This window comes from Schistocerca serialis, chromosome 2 (assembly GCF_023864345.2).
Source record: "Schistocerca serialis cubense isolate TAMUIC-IGC-003099 chromosome 2, iqSchSeri2.2, whole genome shotgun sequence".
In the NCBI taxonomy this organism is placed as follows: domain Eukaryota; kingdom Metazoa; phylum Arthropoda; class Insecta; order Orthoptera; family Acrididae; genus Schistocerca; species Schistocerca serialis.
In genome coordinates this window covers 449,466,284-449,490,319 of record NC_064639.1, presented here as the reverse complement: position 1 = coordinate 449,490,319, position 24,036 = coordinate 449,466,284, and positions in this window count along the sequence as shown.

Here is a 24,036-nt window from a genome sequence, read left to right as displayed (position 1 = left end):
TAGAACTACTTAAACCTAACTAATCTAAGGACATCACACACATCCATGCCCACGGCAGGATTCGAACCTGCGACCGTAGCGGTCGCGCGGTTCCAGACTGAAGCGCCTAGAACCGCTCGGCCACACCGGTCGGCACATATGTCATGGTGCAAATCTTCATAAATCTTTTTGACAAATATTAAGTGAACAGCCATTCAGTTAAGTGGTGTTACATTATTTCACCCTCTGCAAAAAGCTTACTCACAATACGTTTGTTTGCATGTCTATTACAGACCCAGCTATTAACATCTGTTACTATAGGTAACCCCCCCATGAACCATGGACCTTGCCGTTGGTGGGGAGGCTTGCGTGCCTCAGCGATACAGATGGCCGCACCGTAGGTGCAACCACAACGGAGGGGCATCTGTTGAGAGGCCAGACAAACGTGTGGTTCCTGAAGAGGGGCAGCAGCCTTTTCAGTAGTTGCAGGGGCAACAGTCTGGATGATTGACTGATCTGGCCTTGTAACATTAACCAAAATGGCCTTGCTGTGCTGGTACTGCGAACGGCTGAAAGCAAGGGGAAACTACAGCCGTAATTCTTCCCGAGGACATGCAGCACTACTGTATGATTAAATGATGATGGCGTCCTCTTGGGTAAAATATTCCGGAGGTAAAATAGTCCCCCATTCGGATCTCCGGGCGGGGACTACTCAGGAGGACGTCGTTATCAGGAGAAAGAAAACTGGCGTTCTACGGATCGGAGCGTGGAATGTCAGATCCCTTAATCGGGCAGGTAGGTTAGAAAATTTAAAATGGGAAATGGATAGGTTAAAGTTAGATATAGTGGGAATTAGTGAAGTTCGGTGGCAGGAGGAACAAGACTTTTGGTCAGGTGATTATAGGGTTATAAATACAAAATCAAATAGGGGTAATGCAGGAGTAGGTTTAATAATGAATAAAAAAATAGGAGTGCGGGTTAGCTACTACAAACAGCATAGTGAACGCATTATTGTGGCCAAGATAGACACAAAGCCCATGCCTACTACAGTAGTACAAGTTTATATGCCAACTAGCTCTGCAGATGATGATGAAATAGATGAAATGTATGACGAGATAAAAGAAATTATTCAGGTAGTGAAGGGAGACGAAAATTTAATAGTCATGGGTGACTGGAATTCGTCGGTAGGAAAAGGGAGAGAAGGAAACATAGTAGGTGAATATGGATTGGGGGGAAGGAATGAAAGAGGAAGCCGCCTTGTAGAATTTTGCACAGAGCATAACTTAATCATAGCTAACACTCGGCTCAGGAATCATAAAAGAAGGTTGTATACCTGGAAGAATCCTGGAGATACTAAAAGGTATCAGATAGATTATATAATGGTAAGACAGAGATTTAGGAACCAGGTTTTAAATTGTAAGACATTTCCTGGGGCAGATGTGGGTTCTGACCACAATCTATTGGTTATGAACTGCAGATTGAAACTGAAGAAACTGCAAAAAGGTGGGAATTTAAGGAGATGGGACCTGGATGAACTGAAAGAACCAGAGGTTGTAGAGAGTTTCAGGGAGAGCAGAAGGGAACAATTGACAGGAATGGGGGAAAGAAATACAGTAGAAGAAGAATGGGTAGCTCTGAGGGATGAAGTAGTGAAGGCAGCAGACGATCAAGTAGGTAAAAAGACGAGGGCTAATAGAAATCCTTGGGTAACAGAAGAAATATTGAATTTAATTGATGAAAGGAGAAAATATAAAAATGCAGTAAATGAAGCAGGCAAAAAGGAATACAAACGTCTGAAAAATGATATCGACAGGAAGTGCAAAATGGCTAAGCAGGTATGGCTAGAGGACAAATGTAATGATGTAGAGGCTTGTCTCACTAGGGGTAAGATAGATACTGCCTACAGGAAAATTAAAGAGACCTTTGGAGAGAAGAGAACCACTTGTATGAATATCAAGATCTCAGATGGCAACCCAGTTCTAAGCAAAAAAGGGAAGGCAGAAAGGTGGAAGGAGTATATAGAGGGTTTATACAAGGGCGATGTACTTGAGCACAATATTATGGAAATGGAAGAGGATGTAGATGAAGACGAAATGGGAGATAAGATACTGCGTGAAGAGTTTGACAGAGCACTGAAAGACCTGAGTCGAAACAAGGCCCCGGGAGTAGAGAACATTCCATTAGAACTACTGATGGCCTCGGGAGAGCCAGTCCTGACAAAACTCTACCATCTGGTGAGCACGATGTATCAGACAGGCGAAATACCGTCAGACTTCAAGAAGAATATAATAATTCCAATCCCAAAGAAAGCAGGTGTTGACAGATGTGAAAATTACCGAACTGTCAGTATAATAAGTCACAGCTGCAAAATACTAACGCGAATTCTTTACAGACGAATGGAAAAACTGCTAGAAGCCGACCTCGGGGAAGATCAGTTTGGATTCCGTAGAAATGTTGGAACACGGGAGGCAATACTGACCTTACGACTTATCTTAGAAGAAAGATTAAGAAAAGGCAAACCTACGTTTCTAGCATTTGTAGACTTAGAGAAGGCTTTTGACAATGTTAACTGGAATACTCTCTTTCAAATTCTAAAGGTGGCAGGGGTAAAATACAGGGAGCGAAAGGCTATTTACAATTTGTACAGAAACCAGATGGCAGTTGTAAGAGTCGAGGGGCATGAAAGGGAAGCAGTGGTTGGGAAAGGAGTGAGACAGGGTTGTAGCCTCTCCCCGATGTTATTCAATCTGTATATTGAGCAAGCAGTAAAGGAAACAAAAGAAAAATTTGGAATAGGTATTAAAATCCATGGAGAAGAAGTAAAAACTTTGAGGTTCGCCGATGACATTGTAATTCTGTCAGAGACAGCAAAGGACTTGGAAGAGCAGTTGAACGGAATGGACAGTGTCTTGAAAGGAGGATATAAGATGAACATCAACAAAAGCAAAACGAGGATAATGGAATGTAGTCAAATGAAGTCGGGTGATGCTGAGGGAATTAGATTAGGAAATGAGGCACATTAAGTAGTAAAGGAGTTTTGCTACTTAGGGAGTAAAATAACCGATGATGGTCGAAGTAGAGAGGATATAAAATGTAGACTGGCAATGGCAAGGAAAGCGTTTCTGAAGAAGAGAAATTTGTTAACATCGAGTATTGATTTAAGTGTCAGGAAGTCGTTTCTGAAAGTATTTGTATGGAGTGTAGCCATGTATGGAAGTGAAACATGGACGATAACTAGTTTGGACAAGAAGGGAATAGAAGCTTTCGAAATGTGGTGCTACAGAAGAATGCTGAAGATAGGGTGGGTAGATCACGTAACTAATGAGGAGGTATTGAATAGGATTGGGGAGAAGAGAAGTTTGTGGCACAACTTGACTAGAAGAAGGGATCGGTTGTTAGGACATGTTTTGAGGCATCAAGGGATCACAAATTTAGCATTGGAGGGCAGCGTGGAGGGTAAAAATCGTAGAGGGAGACCAAGAGATGAATACACTAAGCAGATTCAGAAGGATGTAGGTTGCAGTAGGTACTGGGAGATGAAGAAGCTTGCACAGGATACAGTAGCATGGAGAGCTGCATCAAACCAGTCTCAGGACTGAAGACCACAACAAAAAAATGGTTCAAATGGCTCTGAGCACTATGGGACTCAACTTCTGAGGTCATTAGTCGCCTAGAACTTAGAACTAGTTAAACCTAACTAACCTAAGGACATCACACACATCCATGCCCGAGGCAGGATTCGAACCTGCGACCGTAGCGGTCTCGCGGTTCCAGACTGCAGCGCCTAGAACCGCACGGCCACTTCGGCCGGCGAAGACCACAACAACAACAACTATAGGTAACTCAGCTCAAGATGGGTAACCTATAGCAACAGAAGCTTGCTCACAATTCAAATTATTTGAGTAATAAGCAGGGATGACATCCGTCCCGATATATCATATAGGGACCGCCACAGTTCTGGACTTTCTTGTCCCGACATGAGCCAATTTTGTCCCAGTTTTGCGAAATACTGTTACAAGCTTGGTTCAAATACTGAAGTAACGCCATCTGTTAGCATAACATATAAATGCAGTCTCCGTTTTATTAATGTCAACAAGTTTATGTTCACAAAGTCGTCTTGCAGATAGCGTTGCAGGTTGCGTATCCCGTATCGACGATGCGAGCACGTTCTAGCTGAGGCGCCATCGTTGTAGAAAATATCATGCTTTTGCAGTAGTACGGAGCTGGAACTATTTAAGCGGCGCCACGCGGAAGAATCGCCTGCTGCCAGCCCGCCTCGATAGGGAATTGAAATACAATACAGAAGGGGGAAAAAAGAAGAAGAAGAATCGAGCAGTTCTCATTTGAATAGCGATCTGATAAGACGGTTCTTTCTAAACGTAATACGAACAACTAGTGGAAGTTAATAACGTTTGAATGTTTACTGCAGGTATGTGGGGCGTGAAATGCATAGTGACTTCTCCTTCGATGACTAATGTTTTACTGTCAACTGTTTGCCGTCTATTAAACGTATCTTATCACAGCTTACGAAAACGCCTAAGGATGGAGAGTGAAAGTGGCACTTTTCGGATGATTACACAAGAGTGGTCTGTTGTCAAGAAAGAACGTACGGATTAGGTAGCGTTACGTGAGATTTGTGGCTGATTCATCTCAATAACTCACGGAGGAAAGGCAGATGTGAGGCACCACATTTCGTCGAAGAATCATACAAATAGATTCGCGGTAGCATCGACATCAAAGCCTATTTCTACATTCTTGATTAAAGAAGATGCCCAGAAGTAATTCATCTTTGCTGCTGCAGAACTAATAACAACTTATAAAGTTATCAAGCATCGTCAGTCGTTCAGTTCTCTTGACTGTACCGTAAAACTGAATGCCGCAGTGTATCCTGACTCCAAAGTCGCCGCAAAGCAGTCTACAGCCAGAACCAAAGCTACAGCGAATATTAAAAATAGTCTTGCACCACACTCCGTGTCCGAATGCATAAAACAGTTGCAAGAAGTTGCATTTTACGGCATAGGCACCGACGCATCGAACCACAAGGCTGAAAAGAAATCTCCAAAGTTGTTCGGTACTTCAATGAAACTAAACTTTTTAGAAGCTAAGCGTGACTCGGAAGAATGTAAGTCAAGGTGTTCCGTGGAAGAAAGCTGGATTTAGTTTCGTAAGGAAACCGAAAATTATGAAAATCAATGCCAACTGCTAAAATTGTGCGAGTATTTTTTTTTTCTACTCCCGGACACAACGCCTCTGTGGAAAAAGTATTTTCGCTGATGGCCGAGTGGACTGATGAAATAGCCGACTGCTGCCAGGGACTGTGAAATCAATCTTGCAGTGCCAGTTTAACTACAAGCTCACTTGCATTGAGCTCTATAAATAGCTAATAGGGAAAAAAAGACTTGCCAAAAAAGGTGAAACCTTCCGAATAATATTGTGTATCATCTACTTCTGCCGCAACGAGTTCCATTTAATTGTGCTCCAAATAAAAAGTAATTATATTACATAATTTTTTTTTACTTCATTTCTACACCCGCACCTCGAGAGTGTCCCAACGAGATCCCAGCTAGATATGGCAACCATAGTAATGCGGTCCCTGGAAGCTCGATATTACTGTACAATAATATTGTGCAATATTATTAAAGTTTTGGCTAGACTGCTCAGAAAACAGTGCTGTATATAATAATGTGTAGCACCGTGTCTGGTTCGAAATTTTGGGCGATCAAGATGTTTCTGTGAGAACACTTACTTTCAAGCAGAAGATGTGCGAGAAACTGGGGTGTAACGGGCGTCAAAAATTAATTCACGAAAACTTATTGAGAGAACTGAGGCTGAATGAGTTGGTAGTCCAACATTTCATACACTACTATTATGGACGCTCCCACGTTTGTTCTTAAAGAATTATTTTTTTAAAATAGATCTTCCCTCATAGCTTAGAGTACCACTCTCTGTATTTGGTGAACAGTAACTTGTAAGAATCATTCTCAGTTTTCATGTTTTTATATTCATGTGGCATGATTTGTGTATTGCGATGCATTCTGATATGAATTATCTGTCTTGTTTTTAACTCATTTTACTAAATAAACACAACAGCATACACGAAGAAACCAGGGGACTGTACTGCATTGAAGAACGTGACTGGGAATGGCTTTGTGAATGCTGCCTACAGACGGCACATTTCTCAGGTAGCGCTCTTTACGGTAGGTACTTAAGAAGTTTTTTATCTGTCCAGTATTATTGCACAACCTCTCAATCTGACCCACACACATTCAATATCACTGCACAATCGGTAACACTGAGTTATAATATTACCATCCAGAGGTCGTTTAAGATAACTCAGACACAATGAAGTTTTCAGTATTCACTTTTTCATTTTTGTTACTGGTATATAATCCGTAACCTACACTTTATCGAAATAATAGTTTTGAAAACTATGAAACTAGGGTGATATTATATTTAGGACAAAAGAAATTGTTTACAAGGGTATTAATGAAAGGAAATGCGCTAGGTTCATTATTTTTTATTAGGAATAATTCAATTAACAATAAACTGAGCTACAAATGATTACATAAAAGTGTGTTGAAGCCATATAGTACAACAGGACGTGATTTAATTGGAAACGAAACTTACTCGACAAGAAAATGAACCTTTTGTAATTAAGCCATGGTTCCCAATCCGAAGAGCAGAAAAATTTTGCACAGACATTTGGTCTCACATTGCAAGTGAACAAACCTTGATGCGTACAGTGAAGAGTATTGTTGATTTAAGGCATGGTAGAGGATTAGCAGATAGCTCTCTCTAGCCGGATGGATTGCTTCGATGACTACAACGTTTGACATCATTGACCGAGCTGAACATTTTTGTGATGTTTCATTTGCAACGACTGAGCAACATGTGGATGCTAAGAAATGCATGAATACAAAGAAATGAAGAAAGTGTAAAAAAAGTTGTACGACTGTTTCCTGTTCATAAGCATGTATTCTCCATTAGCATTGGGATAGCAATGAAAAGAACAGTTGCCACAAGCTGATGAACTTGGCAATCTACAGGGTGTTTCAAAAATGACCGGTATATTTGAAACGGCAATAAAAACTAAACGAGCAGCGATAGAAATACACCGTTTGTTGCAATATGCTTGGGACAACAGTACATTTTCAGGCAGACAAACTTTCGAAATTACAGTAGTTACAATTTTCAATAACAGATGGCGCTGCGGTCCGGGAAACTCTATAGTACGATATTTTCCACGTATCCACCATGCGTAGCAATAATATGGCGTAGTCTCTGAATGAAATTACCCGAAACCTTTGACAACGTGTCTGGCGGAATGGCTTCACATGCAGATGAGATGTACTGCTTCAGCTGTTCAATTGTTTCTGGATTCTGGCGGTACACCTGGTCTTTCAAGTGTCCCCACAGAAAGAAGTCACAGGGGTTCATGTATGGCGAATAGGGAGGCCAATCCACGCCGCCTCCTGTATGTTTCGGATAGCCCAAAGCAATCACACGATCATCGAAATATTCATTCAGGAAATTAAAGACGTCGGCCGTGCGATGTGGCCGGGCACCATCTTGCATAAACCACGAGGTGTTCGCAGTGTCGTCTAAGGCAGTTTGTACTGCCACAAATTCACGAAGAATGTCCAGATAGCGTGATGCAGTAATCGTTTCGGATCTGAAAAATGGGCCAATGATTCCTTTGGAAGAAATGGCGGCCCAGACCAGAACTTTTTGAGGATGCAGGGACGATGGGACTGCAACATGGGGCTTTTCGGTTCCCCATATGCGACAGTTCTGTTTATTGACGAAGCCGTCCAGGTAAAAATAAGCTTCGTTAGTAAACCAAATGCTGCCCACATGCATATCGCCGTCATCAATCCTGTGCACTATATCGTTAGCGAATGTCTCTCGTGCAGCAATGGTAGCGGCGCTGAGGGGTTGCCGCGTTTGAATTTTGTATGGATAGAGGTGTAAACTCTGGCGCATGAGACGATACGTGGACGTTGGCGTCATTTGGACCGCAGCTGCAACACGGCGAACGGAAACCCGAGGCCGCTGTTGGATCACCTGCTGCACTAGCTGCGCGTTGCCCTCTGTGGTTGCCGTATGCGGTCGCCCTACCTTTCCAGCACATTCATCCGTCACGTTCCCAGTCCGTTGAAATTTTTCAAACAGATCCTTTATTGTATCGCTTTTCGGTCCTTTGGTTACATTAAACCTCCGTTGAAAACTTCGTCTTGTTGCAACAACACTGTGCTCTAGGCGGTGGAATTCCAACACCAGAAAAATCCTCTGTTCTAAGGAATAAACCATGTTGTCTACAGCACACTTGCACGTTGTGAACAGCACACGCTTACAGCAGAAAGACGACGTACAGAATGGCGCACCCACAGACTGCGTTGTCTTCTATATCTTTCACATCACTTGCAGCGCCATCTGTTGTTGAAAATTGTAACTACTGTACTTTCGAAAGTTTGTCCGCCTGAAAATGTACTGTTGTCCCAAGCATATTGCAACAAACGGTGTATTTCTATCGCTGCTCGTTTAGTTTTTATTGCCGTTTCAAATATACCGGTCATTTTTGAAACACCCTGTAGGAATTTCAAAGAATATTGGTAGTAACGTTGACAGTGTGAAACTTCAAAGAAGAAATGGAATTCCGCCTCTAAAAGTGTATGATGTCTGAAATCACAGGGTACGACAAGATTATTGCTATCATTCTCGAAACGATTTTTCGTAGCATTGCGTTCCACAAAAATTCGAATGAAGAGCTTCAGCACTTTTTTGAGTACCAGTTGGTCCCGTATCCTGTGTCTATGTTCGACGATGTTGGTTTGCGGAAAACAAAAAAATCTGTGTTTTACAAATTGTTTGATACCAGTAATGATCCAACTGGCTTCGAAGAGGCAGAGTTCATTGCAGATGGAGGATTTCTGCTGCTTACAGTGTCATGGGAAGTAAAATAACTATTTTCTCCTATAATTACAAAGTATGTAGATTACAGCCCGCCGGGTTACTCTACACGCAGACATAGGGGTTACACTCGTCTGGTGTGAGACGTTCGCTGGGAAGGGGTCCACTGGGGGCCGAACCGCACAATAACCCTGGGTTCGGAGGGGTGAAGAGGACTGCGGTAGTCGTCGTGTGGTTGTGGACGGCTGCGGCGGGGACGGAGCCTCTCTGCCGTTTCTAGGTCCCCGGTTAACATACAATACAATACAGTGTAGATTACAGTCTGCGCAAAGCCACCAAAAGAACTGCACCAACTCTCAGGTTTAATGAAACAAGGTCAGTAACCACTGCAAAAGATTTGTTTCTGTCGAAGGAACAAAATAAATAGCCCCAGTTTCTTTACTGATTGTGCAACTTGAGGAAGAGCATTTCAGTACTAAGCAAGCTGTTGAGGACTCTTATACTTTTAATTGTAGCTACTGCTGTTGACTTTGCTTAGCACTCTATCGGCACTGTTATCGCTGGGGAGGACCCCAAGTTTCTTGTGACTCTGACCGCAGCAGCCTCATTGTGCGCTACCATTTCAATGAAGTCAGCAAAAGGCAGACAAGGTGATGTAGTCCACAGTTCTTTAAATATAAAATTGTCTCAGCTACCGAAAGACAAAATTCTGTTCTTATGTGCCTTCAGTGGCAGCGGCACAATTTCGTCGTTTTTCGGCAAAGGAAAATTGAAACTCCTCAAGACACCGGAGCCGAAAAGCAACTTACAGATAACAGCAGAGGGATATTCAACAATTCCAGTGCCCAACTGATGAGGCTAGACAGAAGTTTATGGCACCTCTGTGCTGTGGAGACGAAACAAAGCCATTAAATGCGCTTCGCTATCAAATCTATTAAAAATATGTATCAATAAATCATTCAGCTTCGCCTCTTTGTTTCTTACAGAAGCAGCTGCTGGGCAGGATTCACTGAGGATATATTTACATGTGCGAACATGGAAAAACAACCCACTGGACCCACAGCAGTAGAGCTGGAAAGCTTCAAAATTCTTTGTTTTTTGTATTACTTTAAAGCAGTTATATATAGTCATGTGTAACCCAGTATGTTGTTACTTGAATTAAGTTTCTTTATTCTCAACAAAACAATAACAAACCTATCGTATTTCTTTTCACTGCTGGCCCCAGTATACATTTTTTTTCTTTTTTATTTAACATTATTCTGCGAATTTCATGGTTTTTAAAATTATTATCTCGATTACATGCAGGTTAGGGATTATGTACCAGTAACAAAAATAATCAAAGTGAGAACTGAAAACTTTACTGAATGAAAGGGGGGAAGCTGATGTTGGTCGTTAATCATATGATTTATTTATAATTGAACAATAGCGATACTTACTTGGCACCTAGGTTTTTTGTCACTTTCTTTGACTTTTTGAGAACGTAATTTGATGCTCTACAACTTGTTTCCTATAAAATGTTGCGTCAGATTGGCTAGTTCTCAGATGCTGCACGTTTTATAGCGACGAAAGGGATGGCTTTCGAAAAGTGTGAAAAATTACCGTTTTCTGGCAAAGCTTTTCTAGAAGAAAATTTAATCAAATAGCAAAGTTTTGGTACTCAATCGATTCAGAATTTAATGCTCTACATTACTGGTAAAACTGGCTTATTAGGTTAAACGCTGCCTTGATCTGTGGTTATTGCGGCGGGGCAGCCGAAACGTGAAATCCAAAGACTGACGAATGCTTCTGCTGTGGTCTCAGCAGTGACATGATGCGTTTGTTGGCTCCGGTATTTGAATAAAAGGACAGAATTTGTGAAAATCAACTTATGAAATGAGTACAGTTTTTTCTGATTGAGCAGCGGTCACTGCTGATGATGGCGTGCATTCTTCGTATTGCATATGATGCCGTTGTTGTGGTCTTCAGTCTGAAGACTGGTTTGATGCAGCTCTCCATGCTACTCTATCCCGTACGAGTCTCTTCATCTCCGAACAACTATTGCAACCTACATCTTTCTGAATGTGCTTAGTGTATTTGTCTCTTGGTCTCCCAACACTTCCCTCCAATACTAAGGTGGTGATCCCCTGATGTCTCAGAATGTGTTCTACCATCCGATCATGTCTTTTGGTCTAGTTGTGTCACAGATTTCTTTTTTCTATTCAGTAACTCCTCATTAGCCACATAATATACCATCTAGTCTCCATCATTCTTCTGTAGCACCACATTTCGAATGATTCTGTTCTCTTATATCATCCATCTTTCACTTCTACGCATGGCTACACTCCAGACAAATACCTTCAGAAAAGACTTCCTAACGCTTAAATCTACATTTGACGTTAACAAATTCCTGTTTTTCCGAAATGCATCTGATACGTATGTAAAAAGAATTAATTGATTTCAAAATAAAATTGACTTCTGAAGCTTTTACTATTTCCAAGCCTTAGTAATTTAACATCACCATCAGTTCTGTGGGGCTTGTATTTGACAGAAACGAGAGCAGCAGATTCACAGTCCGGACACAGTGGTGAGATATGTAATTTGTATTTGCTCAGAATCATCGCAAGTCACTGTTAAATGATCCGCAGATAGCCTCAGGGATGCGCTTTGCTTATGACAGGATGAAATCAATGGCTGTACGCGAACTGAATTCGGCACATTGCGTCTCTCTACGATGATCTGCTGAGCTCGAGGTTCCAGCTAGCTTTTCTGGAACAAATATTAAAAATTCATAAATTATGTAGGCTACCATTTAATAATTGCGGGGAGTATATTTCGTCTTAAATGAAACATAAACATAGCCAGTCTGAAACGAACTTAATTATAAATCAAAACTAATTCTACTGCAGAGGGACTTACATAAAATTGTCTGCTCAGGTCGATGGAGACGAGAGAAAAGAGTACAGTCCGCTGAGATAAGCTTCGCTCCTCGCTTACATTTTGTTAAAAAGCATTTAAAAATATAATTTCTCCGATTCGCTTCAGCCACATTCTGATTTTTTTGATATAGTTGATCTGAATTTCGCGGTTCATACAAGTTTTATTACATTTTTTCCTTAAACAAAGAGTTCACATTCGCACAAGAAAATCATTTTTACATTTAAAAAAGATGACTTTCTTCAAATAATACTTCAGATGTCCAGAATTGGCATAATCTAGCCTGTGGCTCTGTCGATCGCTCAAAGCATATTCCGATGACAATTTGAATGGGCGAGGTGTCCAACGAGTTCTAAATGGACGTGATGAAAACTGCTCTTGGCGACAGAAAAACAGGCGTGTTGTGGTTGTGCAAGCCATCCTGTTTTAGGGCGTTGTCAGGCAGTACATGCTTGCGTCCGGTGTCTGACAAGCTTCGTTATAGGTCGGATCTCACGGTGTGATAGCCTGTGTAATGTATCGAAGGTGGCTCGCCTCATGGTGAATGGTGCTAGTAGACGAAGGTGGCTTGATGAGACTTGAGTTGGAGAGCCTGGATCATCGCAACGTTCAGTGTGCAATTCCATTATGATGTCGTGTAGGAATTCGAAAAAACTCTGACCCGTGGTCTAGGGGTGCCGGCACGGTAGCTCAGCGTGTTCGGTCAGAGGGTTAGCTGCCCTCTGTAATAAAAAACTGAGTTAATCTATCAACAACGAACTTAAAAGGATGTCTTACGACGTCCGCCCCGAGCAGATGCAACGAAAAAAAAAAGGGGGTAGCGTCTTTGATTCATAATCAAAACTTCTTCGGTCCCGGGTTCGATCCCCGCCACTGCCTAAATTTTAATAAATAATCAGCATTGGCGGCCGAAGACTTTCGGCATAAGAAGTCAGCCTCATTCTGTCAACGGCCTTGTCAAAGAGGGCGGAGGAGCGGATAGAGGTTCAGGGCACTCTCTTGTCCTAGGGGTGGGAAATTGCCCCTAAAGGCGGAAGAATCAGCAATGATCAACGACATGAGGATGCAGAAGGCAATGGAAACCACTGCATTAAATACACGTAACGTGTATCCACAGGACATGTGGCCTGTAATTGAAGAAGTGTCATGATGATCTCTCCATTGGCAAAAGATTCCGGAATAGTCCCCCATCCGGATCTCCGGGAGGGGACTGCCAAGGGGGAGGTTACCATGAGAAAAAGATTGAATAATCTACGAAAGGGTAACGTTCTACGAGTCGGGGCGTGGAATGTCAGAAGCTTGAACGTGGTAGGGAAACTAGAAAATCTGAAAAGGGAAATGCAAAGGCTCAATCTAGATATAGTAGGGGTCAGTGAAGTGAAGTGGAAGGAAGACAAGGATTTCTGGTCAGATGAGTATCGGGAAATATCAACAGCAGCAGAAAATGGTATAAATGGTGTAGGATTCGTTATCAATAGGAAGGTAGGGCAGAGGGTGTGTTACTGTGAACAGTTCAGTGACCGGGTTGTTCTAATCAGAATCTACAGCAGACCAACACCGACAACGATAGTTCAGGTATACATGCCGACGTCGCAAGCTGAAGATGAACAGATAGAGAAAGTGTATGAGGATATTGAAAGGATAATGCAGTATGTAAAGGGGGACGAAAATCTAATAGTCATGGGCGACTGGAATGCAGTTGTAGGGGAAGGAGAAGAAGAAAAGGTTACAGAAGAATATGGGCTTGGGACAAGGAATGAAAGAGGAGAAAGAATAATTGAATTCTGTAACAAGGTTCAGCTAGTAATAGCGAATACCCTGTTCAAGAATCACAAGAGGAGGAGGTATACTTGGAAAAGGCCGGGAGATACGGGAAGATTTCAATTAGATTACATCATGGTCAGACAGAGATTCCGAAATCAGATACTGGATTGGAAGGCGTACCCAGGAGCAGATATAGACTCAGATCAGCCGGCCGCGGTGGTCTCGCGGTTCTAGGCGCGCAGTCCGGAACCGCGCGACTGCTACGGTCGCAGGTTCGAATCCTGCCTCGGGCATGGATGTGTGTGATGTCCTTAGGTTAGTTAGATTTAAGTAGTTCTAAGTTCTAGGGGACTGATGACCACAGCTGTTAAGTCCCATAGTGCTCAGAGCCATTTTTGACTCAGATCACAATATAGTAGTGATGAAGAGTAGGCTGAAGTTCAAGACATTAGTCAGGAAGAATCAATACGCAAAGAAGTGGGATACGGGAGTACTAAGGAATGACGAGATACGTTTGAAGTTCTCTAACGCTGTAGATACAGCAATAAGGAATAGCGCAGTAGGCAGTACAGTTGAAGAGGAATGGACATCTCTAAAAAGGGCTATCACAGAAGTTGGGAAGGAAAACATAGGTACAAAGAAGGTAGCTGCGAAGAAACCATGGGTAACAGAAGAAATACTTCAGTTGATTGATGAAAGGAGGAAGTACAAACATGTTCCGGGAAAATCAGGAATACAGAAATACAAGTCGCTGAGGAATGAAATAAATAGGAAGTGCAGAGAAGCTAAGACGAAATGGCTGCAGGAAAAATGTGAAGACATCGAAAAAGATATGATTGTCGGAAGGACAGACTCAGCATGCAGGAAAGTCAAAACAACCTTTGGTGACATTAAAAGCAACGGTGGTAACATTGAGAGTGCAACGGGAATTCCACTGTTAAATGCAGAGGAGAGAGCAGATAGGTGGAAAGAATACATTGAAAGCCTCTATGAGGGTGAAGATTTGTCTGATGTGATAGAAGAAGAAACAGGAGTCGATTTAGAAGAGATAGGCGATCCAGTATTAGAATCGGAATTTAAAAGAGCTTTGGAGGACTTACGGTCAAATAAGGCAGAAGGGATAGATAACATTCCATCAGAATTTCTAAAATCATTGGGGGAAGTGGCAACAAAACGACTATTCACGTTGGTGTGTCGAATATATGAGTCTGGCGATATACCATCTGACTTTCGGAAAAGCATCATCCACACAATTCCGAAGATGGCAAGAGCTGACAAGTGCGAGAATTATCGCACAATCAGCTTAACAGCTCATGCATCGAAGCTGCTTACAAGAATAATATACAGAAGAATGGAAAATAAAATTGAGAATGCGCTAGGTGACGATCAGTTTGGCTTTAGGAAAAGTAAAGGGACGAGAGAGGCAATTCTGACTTTACGGCTAATAATGGAAGCAAGGCTAAAGAAAAATCAAGACACTTTCATAGGATTTGTCGTCCTGGAAAAAGCGTTCGACGATATAAAATGGTGCAAGCTGTTCGAGATTCTGAAAAAAGTAGGGGTAAGCTATAGGGAGAGACGGGTCATATACAATATGTACAACAACCAAGAGGGAATAATAAGAGTGGACGATCAAGAACGAAGTGCGCGTATTAAGAAGGGTGTAAGACAAGGCTGTAGCCTTTCGCCCCTACTCTTCAATCTGTACATCGAGGAAGCAATGATGGAAATAAAAGAAAGGTTCAGGAGTGGAATTAAAATGCAAGGTAAAAGGATATCAATGATACGATTCGCTGATGACATTGCTATCCTGAGTGAAAGTGAAGAAGAATTAAATGATCTGCTGAACGGAATGAACAGTCTAATGAGTACCAGTATGGTTTGAGAGTAAATCGGAGAAAGACGAAGGTAATAAGAAGTAGTAGAAATGAGAACAGCGAGAAACTTAACATCAGGATTGATGGTCACGAAGTCAATGAAGTTAAGGAATTCTGCTACCTAGGCAGTAAAATAACCAATGACGAACGGAGCAAGGAGGACATCAAAAGCAGACTCGCTATGGCAAAAAAGCCATTTCTGGCCAAGAGAAGTCTACTAATATCAAATAACGGCCTTAATTTGAGGAAGAAATTTCTGAGGATGTACGTCTGGAGCACAGCATTGTATGGTAGTGAAACATGGACTGTGGGAAAACCGGAACAGAAGAGAATCGAAGCATTTGAGATGTGGTGCTATAGACGAATGTTGAAAATTAGGTGGACTGATAAAGTAAGGAATGAGGAGGTTCTACGCAGAATCGGAGAGGAAAGGAATGTGTGGAAAACACTGATAAGGGGAAGGGACAGGATGATAGGACATCTGCTAAGACATGAGGGAATGACTTCCATGGTACTAGAGGGAGCTGTAGAGTGCAAAAACTGTAGAGGAAGACAGAGATTGGAATACGTCAATCAAATAATTGAGGACATAGGTTGCAAGTGCTACTCTGAGATGAAGAGGTTAGCACAATAAAAGAATTCGTGGCGGGCCGCATCAAACCAGTCAGCAGACTGATGACCAAAAAAAAAGTAGGAATTCGCATAACTGTGCATCCCGAAGTTGGGCTGCTTAAGTTTTTCAAAATCGGTATCCGCTCAGACAGCACTGATCCATGAAAGGAAATGAGCTACGATATTGTCTGACGTCTGTTGTAATATCCGCGATGTAGGCCAACTGTATACTGCCAACAGTTTCCTGCCATAGGCTGACCGCTTATGCTGGGAGTCCGTCAACTTTTTTGGAAAGAAACATACTGTCCGTTACATGCCTGCTACTGACTATTGTAGAATAGCACTAATTGCAAAAACTCTCGCATTATAGATGATCGTCAGATGGACAGGTGTTATGAATGTGCCAGCTTTGTAGCCTGAGAAAGACAGTCTTTTAATTTTTTCCACTGCTTGTTGTATCTGCGGAGCCCAGTTAAATTTCTATTTACCTGTGGTGTGCTTGCCTGCTAACGGGTCTGTAAGAGGCGCCTAGATTGAAGGTGTATTAGGCGGGTGTCTACGATAATTTAACATATCGAGAAAGCTACGTGATTCGTGAAAGGTCTTTGGCCGCGATAGGTTGGGTTGGATGGGTTGTTTGGGGAAGGAGACCAGACAGCGAGGTCATCGGTCTCATCCGATTAGGGAAGGACGGGGAAGGAAGTCGGCCGTGCCCTTTCAAAGGAACCATCTGGGCATTTGCCTGGAGCGATTTAGGGAAATCACGGAAAACCTAAATCAGGATGGCCGGACGCGGGATTGAACCGTCGTCCTCCCGAACGCGAGTCCACTACGCCACCTCGCTCGTTCGCGATAGGTGACAAATGAATTCGGCAGGTTGTCGTGTAGGCTCTATACCGTCACAGCAAACAAAATGGCCGAGGAAGGTAAACTGAGATTGCCTCAGCTGAAACTTAATGTCGACAACGACGTCGAGATTGTGTAAAGCATTGAAAACTAGTTTGAGATGTTCGTCGTGTTTCCCCTGGGAAGGAGAGAAGACTAAAATACAATATCACGCAAGCAGATTAAGCAGAAGCGAAATTTCAAAAGAGCATTGTCTGTGAATCTTTGCTAAGTCTACACTGCAAAATTAGGGGGTTGCGTGTTCATATCTCGTCTGGGTCACCAATATGGAGAAGACGTAAGTCAAAATATTTCTAAGACATAAATTTACAAAAGAGTGTTTAGTGTTTCAAGAACACGAAAGGACTATAAACCGTTTATTGGTGTGAAGTACGCTGTTCGATTGCCGGAGAAATACTCTTATGGTACATCAGTGTTAACAATTATTAATTTCAAGTATAATTACTAGTGCAGAAACCAACGATTCGCTGATTTGATTGAGTGTCTGTTTGAACCGTACCGTTGGCTGAATGGGCAACGGAATAAATTCTTAACTGAATTTTACAACATTTTTTGAAAGTGACTAGAGGAAATAATTTTCGTTTATTTAACATATTCCTTCTGAAATAAGGCGAGTCTGTTGACATTCACGAAATTGACTATATACAGTTTTATTACATCAAGTATCAGAAGAAGCTGTGGTGATGACGGGACAACACAAGATCGGACAATCATAAAAGAAGACGAAGTAAATAGTCCAGAATTCAAATCGAGAACAGCTGCCAACATGAATAACGTAGAAGTAAATATCCTCGGAGTAGTGAAGCAACTTAAATCACTTAATAAAAGCAAGTCTTCTGGTCCAGACTGTATACCAATTAGGTTCCTTTCGGAGTATACCGATGCATTAGCTCCATACTTAACACTCATATACAACCGTTCGCTCGACAAAAGATCCGTACCCAAAAACTGGAAATATTCAAGAAAGGTAGCAGGAGTAATCCACTAAATTACAGGCCCATGCCGTTGACGTCGATATGCTTGAGGATTTTAGAACAAATATTGTGTTCGAACATTATGAATTACCTCGAAGAAAATGGTCTATTGACACACAGTCAACATGGGTTTAGAAAACATCGTTCCTGTAAAATACAAATAGCTCTTTATTGATTTGAAGTGTTGAGTGCTATTGACAAGGGATTTCAGATCGCTTCCGTATTTCTGGATTTCCGGGATGCTTTTGACACGGTACCACACAAGCGGCTCGTAATGAAATTGCGTGCTTATGGAATATCGTCTCAGTTATGTGACTGGATTTGTGATTTCCTGTCAGAGAGGTCACAGTGCGTAGTAATTGACGGAAAGTCATCGAGTAAGACGGAAGTGATTTCTGGCGTTCCCCAAGGTAGTGTTATAGGCCCTTTGCTGTTCCTTATCTATATAAATGATTTGGGAGACAAGCTGAGCAGCCGTCTTCGGTTGTTTACAGACGACGCTGTCGTTTATCGACTAATAAAGTCATCAGAAGATCAAAGCAAACTGCAAAACGATTTAGAAAAGATATTTGAATGGTGCGAAAAGTGGCAGTTGACCCTAAATAACGAAAAGTGTGAGGTCATACACATGAGTGCTAAAAGAAACTCGTTAAACTTCGGTTACACGATAAATCAGTCTAATCTAAAAGCCGTAAATTCAACTAAATACCTAGGTATCCCCCCCCCCCTCCATGAACCGTGGACCTTGCCGTTGGTGGGGAAGCTTGCGCGCCTCAACGATACAGATAGCCGTACCGTAGGTGCAACCACAACGGAGGGGTATCTGTTGAGAGGCCAGACAAACGTGTGGTTCCTTAAGAGGGGCAGCAGCCTTTCCAGTAGTTGCAGGGGCAACAGTCTGGATGATTGACTAATCTGGCCTTGTAACATTAACCAAAATGGCCTTGCTGTTCTGGTACTGCGAACGGCTGAAAGCAAGGGGAAACTACAGCCGTAATTTTTCCCGAGGGCATGCAGCTTTACTGTATGATTAAATGATGATGGCGTCCTCTTGGGTAAAATATTCCGGAGGTAAAATAATCCCCCATTCGGATCTCCGGGCGGGGCCTAATCAAGAGGACGTTGTTATCAGGAGAAAGAAAACTGGCGTTCTACGGATCGGAGCGTGAAATGTCAGATCCCTTAATCGGGCAGGTAGGTTAAAAAATTTAAAAAGGGAAATGGATAGGTTAAAGTTAGATATAGTGGGAATTAGTGAAGTTCGGTGGCAGGAGGAACAAGACTTCTGGTCAGGTGAATACGGGGTTATAAATACAAAATCAAATAGGGGTAATGCAGGAGTAAGTTTAATAATGAATAAAAAAATAGGTGTACGGGTAAGCTACTACAAACAGCATAGTGAACGCATTATTGTGGCCAAGATAGACACGAAGCCCACACCTACTACAGTAGTACAAGTTTATATGCCAACTAGCTCTGCAGATGACGAAGAAATTGATGAAATGTATGATGAGATAAAAGAAATTATTCAGGTAGTGAAGGGAGACGAAAATTTAATAGTCATGGGTGACTGGAATTCATCAGTAGGAAAAGGGAGAGAAGGAAACATGGTAGGTGAATATGGATTGGGGCTAAGAAATGAAAGAGGAAGCCGTCTGGTAGAATTTTGCGCAGAGCATAACTTAATCATAGCTAATACTTGGTTTAAGAATCATAAAAGAAGGTTGTATACATGGAAGAACCCTGGAGATACTAAAAGGTATCAGATAGATTATATAATGGTAAGACAGAGATTTAGGAACCAGGTTTTAAATTGTAAGACATTTCCAGGGGCAGATGTGGACTCTGACCACAATCTATTGGTTTTGAACTGTAGATTAAAACTGAAGAAACTGCAAAAAGGTGGGAATTTAAGGAGATGGGACCTGGATAAACTGAAAGAACCAGAGATTGTACAGAGTTTCAGGGAGAGCATAAGGGAACAATTGACAGGAATGGGGGAAAGAAATACAGTAGAAGAAGAAAGGGTAGCTTTGAGGAATGAAATAGTGAAGGCAGCAGAAGATAAAATAGGTAAAAAGACGAGGGCTAGTAGAAACCTTTGGGTAACAGAAGAAAAAGACAAAGACAAATGTAAGGATGTAGAGGCTTATCTCACTAGGGGTAAGATAGGTACTGCCTACAGGAAAATTAAAGAGACCTTTGGAGAAAGTAGAACCACTTGCATAAATATCAAGAGCTTTGATGGAAACCCTGTTCTAAGCAAAGAAGGTAAAGCAGAAAGGTGGAAGGAGTATATAGAGGGCCTATACAAGGGCGATGTACTTGAGGACAATATTATGGAAATGGAAGAGGATGTAAATAAAGATGAAATGGCGTGAAGAGTTTGACAGAGCACTGAAAGACCTAAGTCGAAACAAGGCCCCCGGAGTAGACAACATTCCATTAGAACTACTGACACCCTTGGGAGAGCCAGGCCTGACAAAACTCTACCATCTGGTGAGCAAGATATATGAGACAGGCAAGATACCCTCAGACTTCAAGAAGAATAGAATAATCCCAATCCCAAAGAAAGCAGGTGTTGACAGATCTGAAAATTACCGAACTATCAGTTTAATAAGTCACAGCTGCAAAATATTAACGCGAATTCTTCACAGACGAATGGAAAAACTGCTAGAAGCCGACCTCGGGAAAGATCAGTTTGGATTCCGTAGAAATGTTGGAACACGTGAGGCAATACTGACCCTACGACTTATCTTAGAAGAAAGATTAAGGAAAGGCAAACCTACGTTTCTAGCATTTGTAGACTTAGAGAAAGCTTTTGACAATTTTGATTGGAATACTCTCTTTCAAATTCTGAAGGCGGCAGGGGGAAAAACAGAGAGCGAAAGGCTATTTACAATTTGTACAGAAACCAGATGGCAGTTATAAGAGTCGAGGGACATGAAAGGGAAGCAGTGGTTGGGAAGGGAGTAAGACAGGGTTGTAGCCTATCCCCGATGTTATTCAATCTGTATATTGAGCAAGCAATAAAGGAAACAAAAGAAAAGTTCGGAGTAGGTATTAAAATCCATGAAGAAGAATTAAAAACTTTGAGGTTCGCCGATGACATTGTAATTCTGTCAGAGACAGCAAAGGACTTGGAAGAGCAGTTGAACGGAATGGACAGTGTCTTGATAGGAGGGTATAAGATGAACATCAACAAAAGCAAAACAAGGATAATGGAATGTAGTCGAATTAAGTCGGGTGATGCTGAGGGAATTAGATTAGGAAATGAGACACTTAAAGTAGTAAAGGAGTTTTGCTATTTGGGGACCAAAATAACTGATGATGGTCGAAGTAGAGAGTATATAAAACGTAGACTAGCAATGGCAAGGAAAGCGTTTCTGAAGAAGAGAAATTTGTTAACATCGAGTATAGATTTAAGTGTCAGGAAGTCATTTCTGAAAGTATTTGTATGGAGTGTAGCCATGTATGAAAGTGAAACATGGACGATAAATAGTCTGGACAGGAAGAGAATAGAAGCTTTCGAAATGTGGTGCTACAGAAGAATGCTGAAGATTAGATGGGTAGATCACATAGCTAATGAGGAGGTATTGAATAGAGTTGGGAAGAAGAGGAGTTTGTGGCACAACTTGACTAGAAGAAGGGATCGGTTGGTAGGACATGTTCTGAGACATCGAGGGATCACCAATTTAGTATTGGAGGGCACCGTGGAGGGTAAAAATCGTAGAGGGAGACCAAGAGATGAATACACTAAACAGATTCAGAAGGATGTAGGTTGCAGTAGGTACTGGGAGATGAAGAAGCTTGCACAGGATAGAGTCACATGGAGAGATGCATCAAACCAGTCTCAGGACTAAAGACCACAACAACAACAACAACAAACTAGGTATTACAATTACGAACAACTTAAATTGGAAGGAACACACAGAAAATGTTGTGGGTGAAGGCTAACCAAAGACTGCGTTTTATTGGCAGGACACTTAGAAAATGTAACCGATCTACAAAGGAGACTGCCTACGCTACGCTTGGCCGTCCGCTTTTAGAATACTGCTGCGCGGTGTGGGATCCTTACCAGATACGACTGGCGGAGTACATCGAAAAAGTTCAGAGAAGGGCAGCAAGTTTTGTATTATCGGAAAATATGGGAGAGAGTGTCACAGAAATGATACAAGACTTGGGCTGGACATCACTAAAAGAAAGGCGTTTTTCGTTGTGATGGAATCTTCTCACGAAATCCCAATCACAAACTTTCTCCTTCGAATGCGAAAATATTTTGTTGACACCGACCCTACATAGGGAGGAACGATCACCACGATAAAATAAGGGAAATCAGAGCTCGTACGGAAAGATATAGGTGTTCATTCTTTCCGCGCGCTATACGAGATTGGAATAATAGAGAATTGTGAAGGTGGTTTGATGAACCCTCTGCCAGGCACTTAACTGTGATTTGCAGAGTATCCATGTAGATGTAGATGTAGATGTAGAACACCATAAAGCTATATTCTTCATCAACGTTTTAGGTTCAGATGGGACAAGTGGTCGTAAAAAGATCCTAAGTGACAGGGACTGTAGACGAGTGTCCCGCCTTCTCAGTGACAATTGGTTTCCATCTCGACAGGATTTGTTGCGGCCAGTAACTGCAGGTCCAAATCAACCAGTTTCCTCGCGAGGGAATCGCATACACTGAGGTGAGAAAACTCATGAGACAGCGATCTGCACATGTGCAGATGGCGGTAGTATCGCATACACAGGATATGAAAGGAAAGTGCATTGGCGGAACTGTCATTTGTACTCAGGTGATTCATCTGAACATGTTGCCCTCGCGATTATGGCCGCACGACGTGACTTAAGACTCTGAACGCGGAATGCTAGTTGGATCTAGACGCATGGGACATAGCATTTCGGAAATAGTTAGGGAATTCAGTATTCTGAGATTCACATTGTCAAGAGTGTGCCGGGAATATCAATTTTCATTCATTACCCCTCACCATGAACAACGCAGTGGTCGACGGTCCTCTAACAACCGCAGACAAGCAACACTGCGTGAAATAGCCACACAAATCAATGTGGGACGTACGGACGTATCCGTTAGGATAGAGCGGCGAAATTTGGCGTTTATGGGCTACGGCTGCGAACGACAGACGCGAGTGCCGTTGCTAAAGCATGACATTGTCTACAGCGCCTCTCGTGGACTCGTGACCATATCGGTTGGACCCTAGACGATTGGAAAACTGTGGCGTGGTCAGGCGAATCCCAATTTCAAATGGTATGTGCTGGTGGTAGGGTTCGAGTGTGATGCAGAAAAATGGTTCAAATGGCTCTGAGCACTATGGGACTTAACATCTGTGGTCATCAGTCCCCTAGAACTTAGAACTAATTAAACCTAACTAACCTAAGGACATCACACACATCCATGCCCGAGGCAGGATTCGAACCTGCGACCGTAGCAGTCGCGCGGTTCCAGACTGAAGTGCCTAGAACCGCACGGCCACACCGGCCGGCTGTGATGCAGACCCCCACGAAGCTATGGACCCAAGTGGTCAACAAGGCACTGTGCAAGATGGTGGTGGCTCCATAATGGTGTTGGCAGCACTCACATTGAATGGATTGGGTCCTCTCATCCAACTGAACCGATCAATGACTGGTTATGTTCGGCTACTTGGAGACCACATGCAGCCAAGTGAAATTTTTATGGATGGCAGTGCGCCGTGTCACCAGGCCACAACTGTTCGCGATTGGTTTGCAAAACATTCTGGATCGTTGGAGTGAATGATCTGGCCACCCAGATTCCCTGTAGAACATTTATGGGACATAATCGACAGGTCAGTTCGTGCACAAAGTCCTGCACCGGGAACACTTTCGCAATTGTGGACGGCTGTAGAGGTAGCATGGCTCAGTATTCCTTCAGGAGACTTCCAACGACTTGTTGACGCCATGCCACGTCGAGTTGCTGCACTACGCCACGTAGTTGGAGGTCCGGCACGATATTAGGAGGTGTCCCATGACTTTCTCCATCTCAGTGTTCTTTGAATGTTTCGTGTCGCATGCCTCACAAAAGCCCATTCCTCGCGAGAACTGCATGTGTTGAATAGACA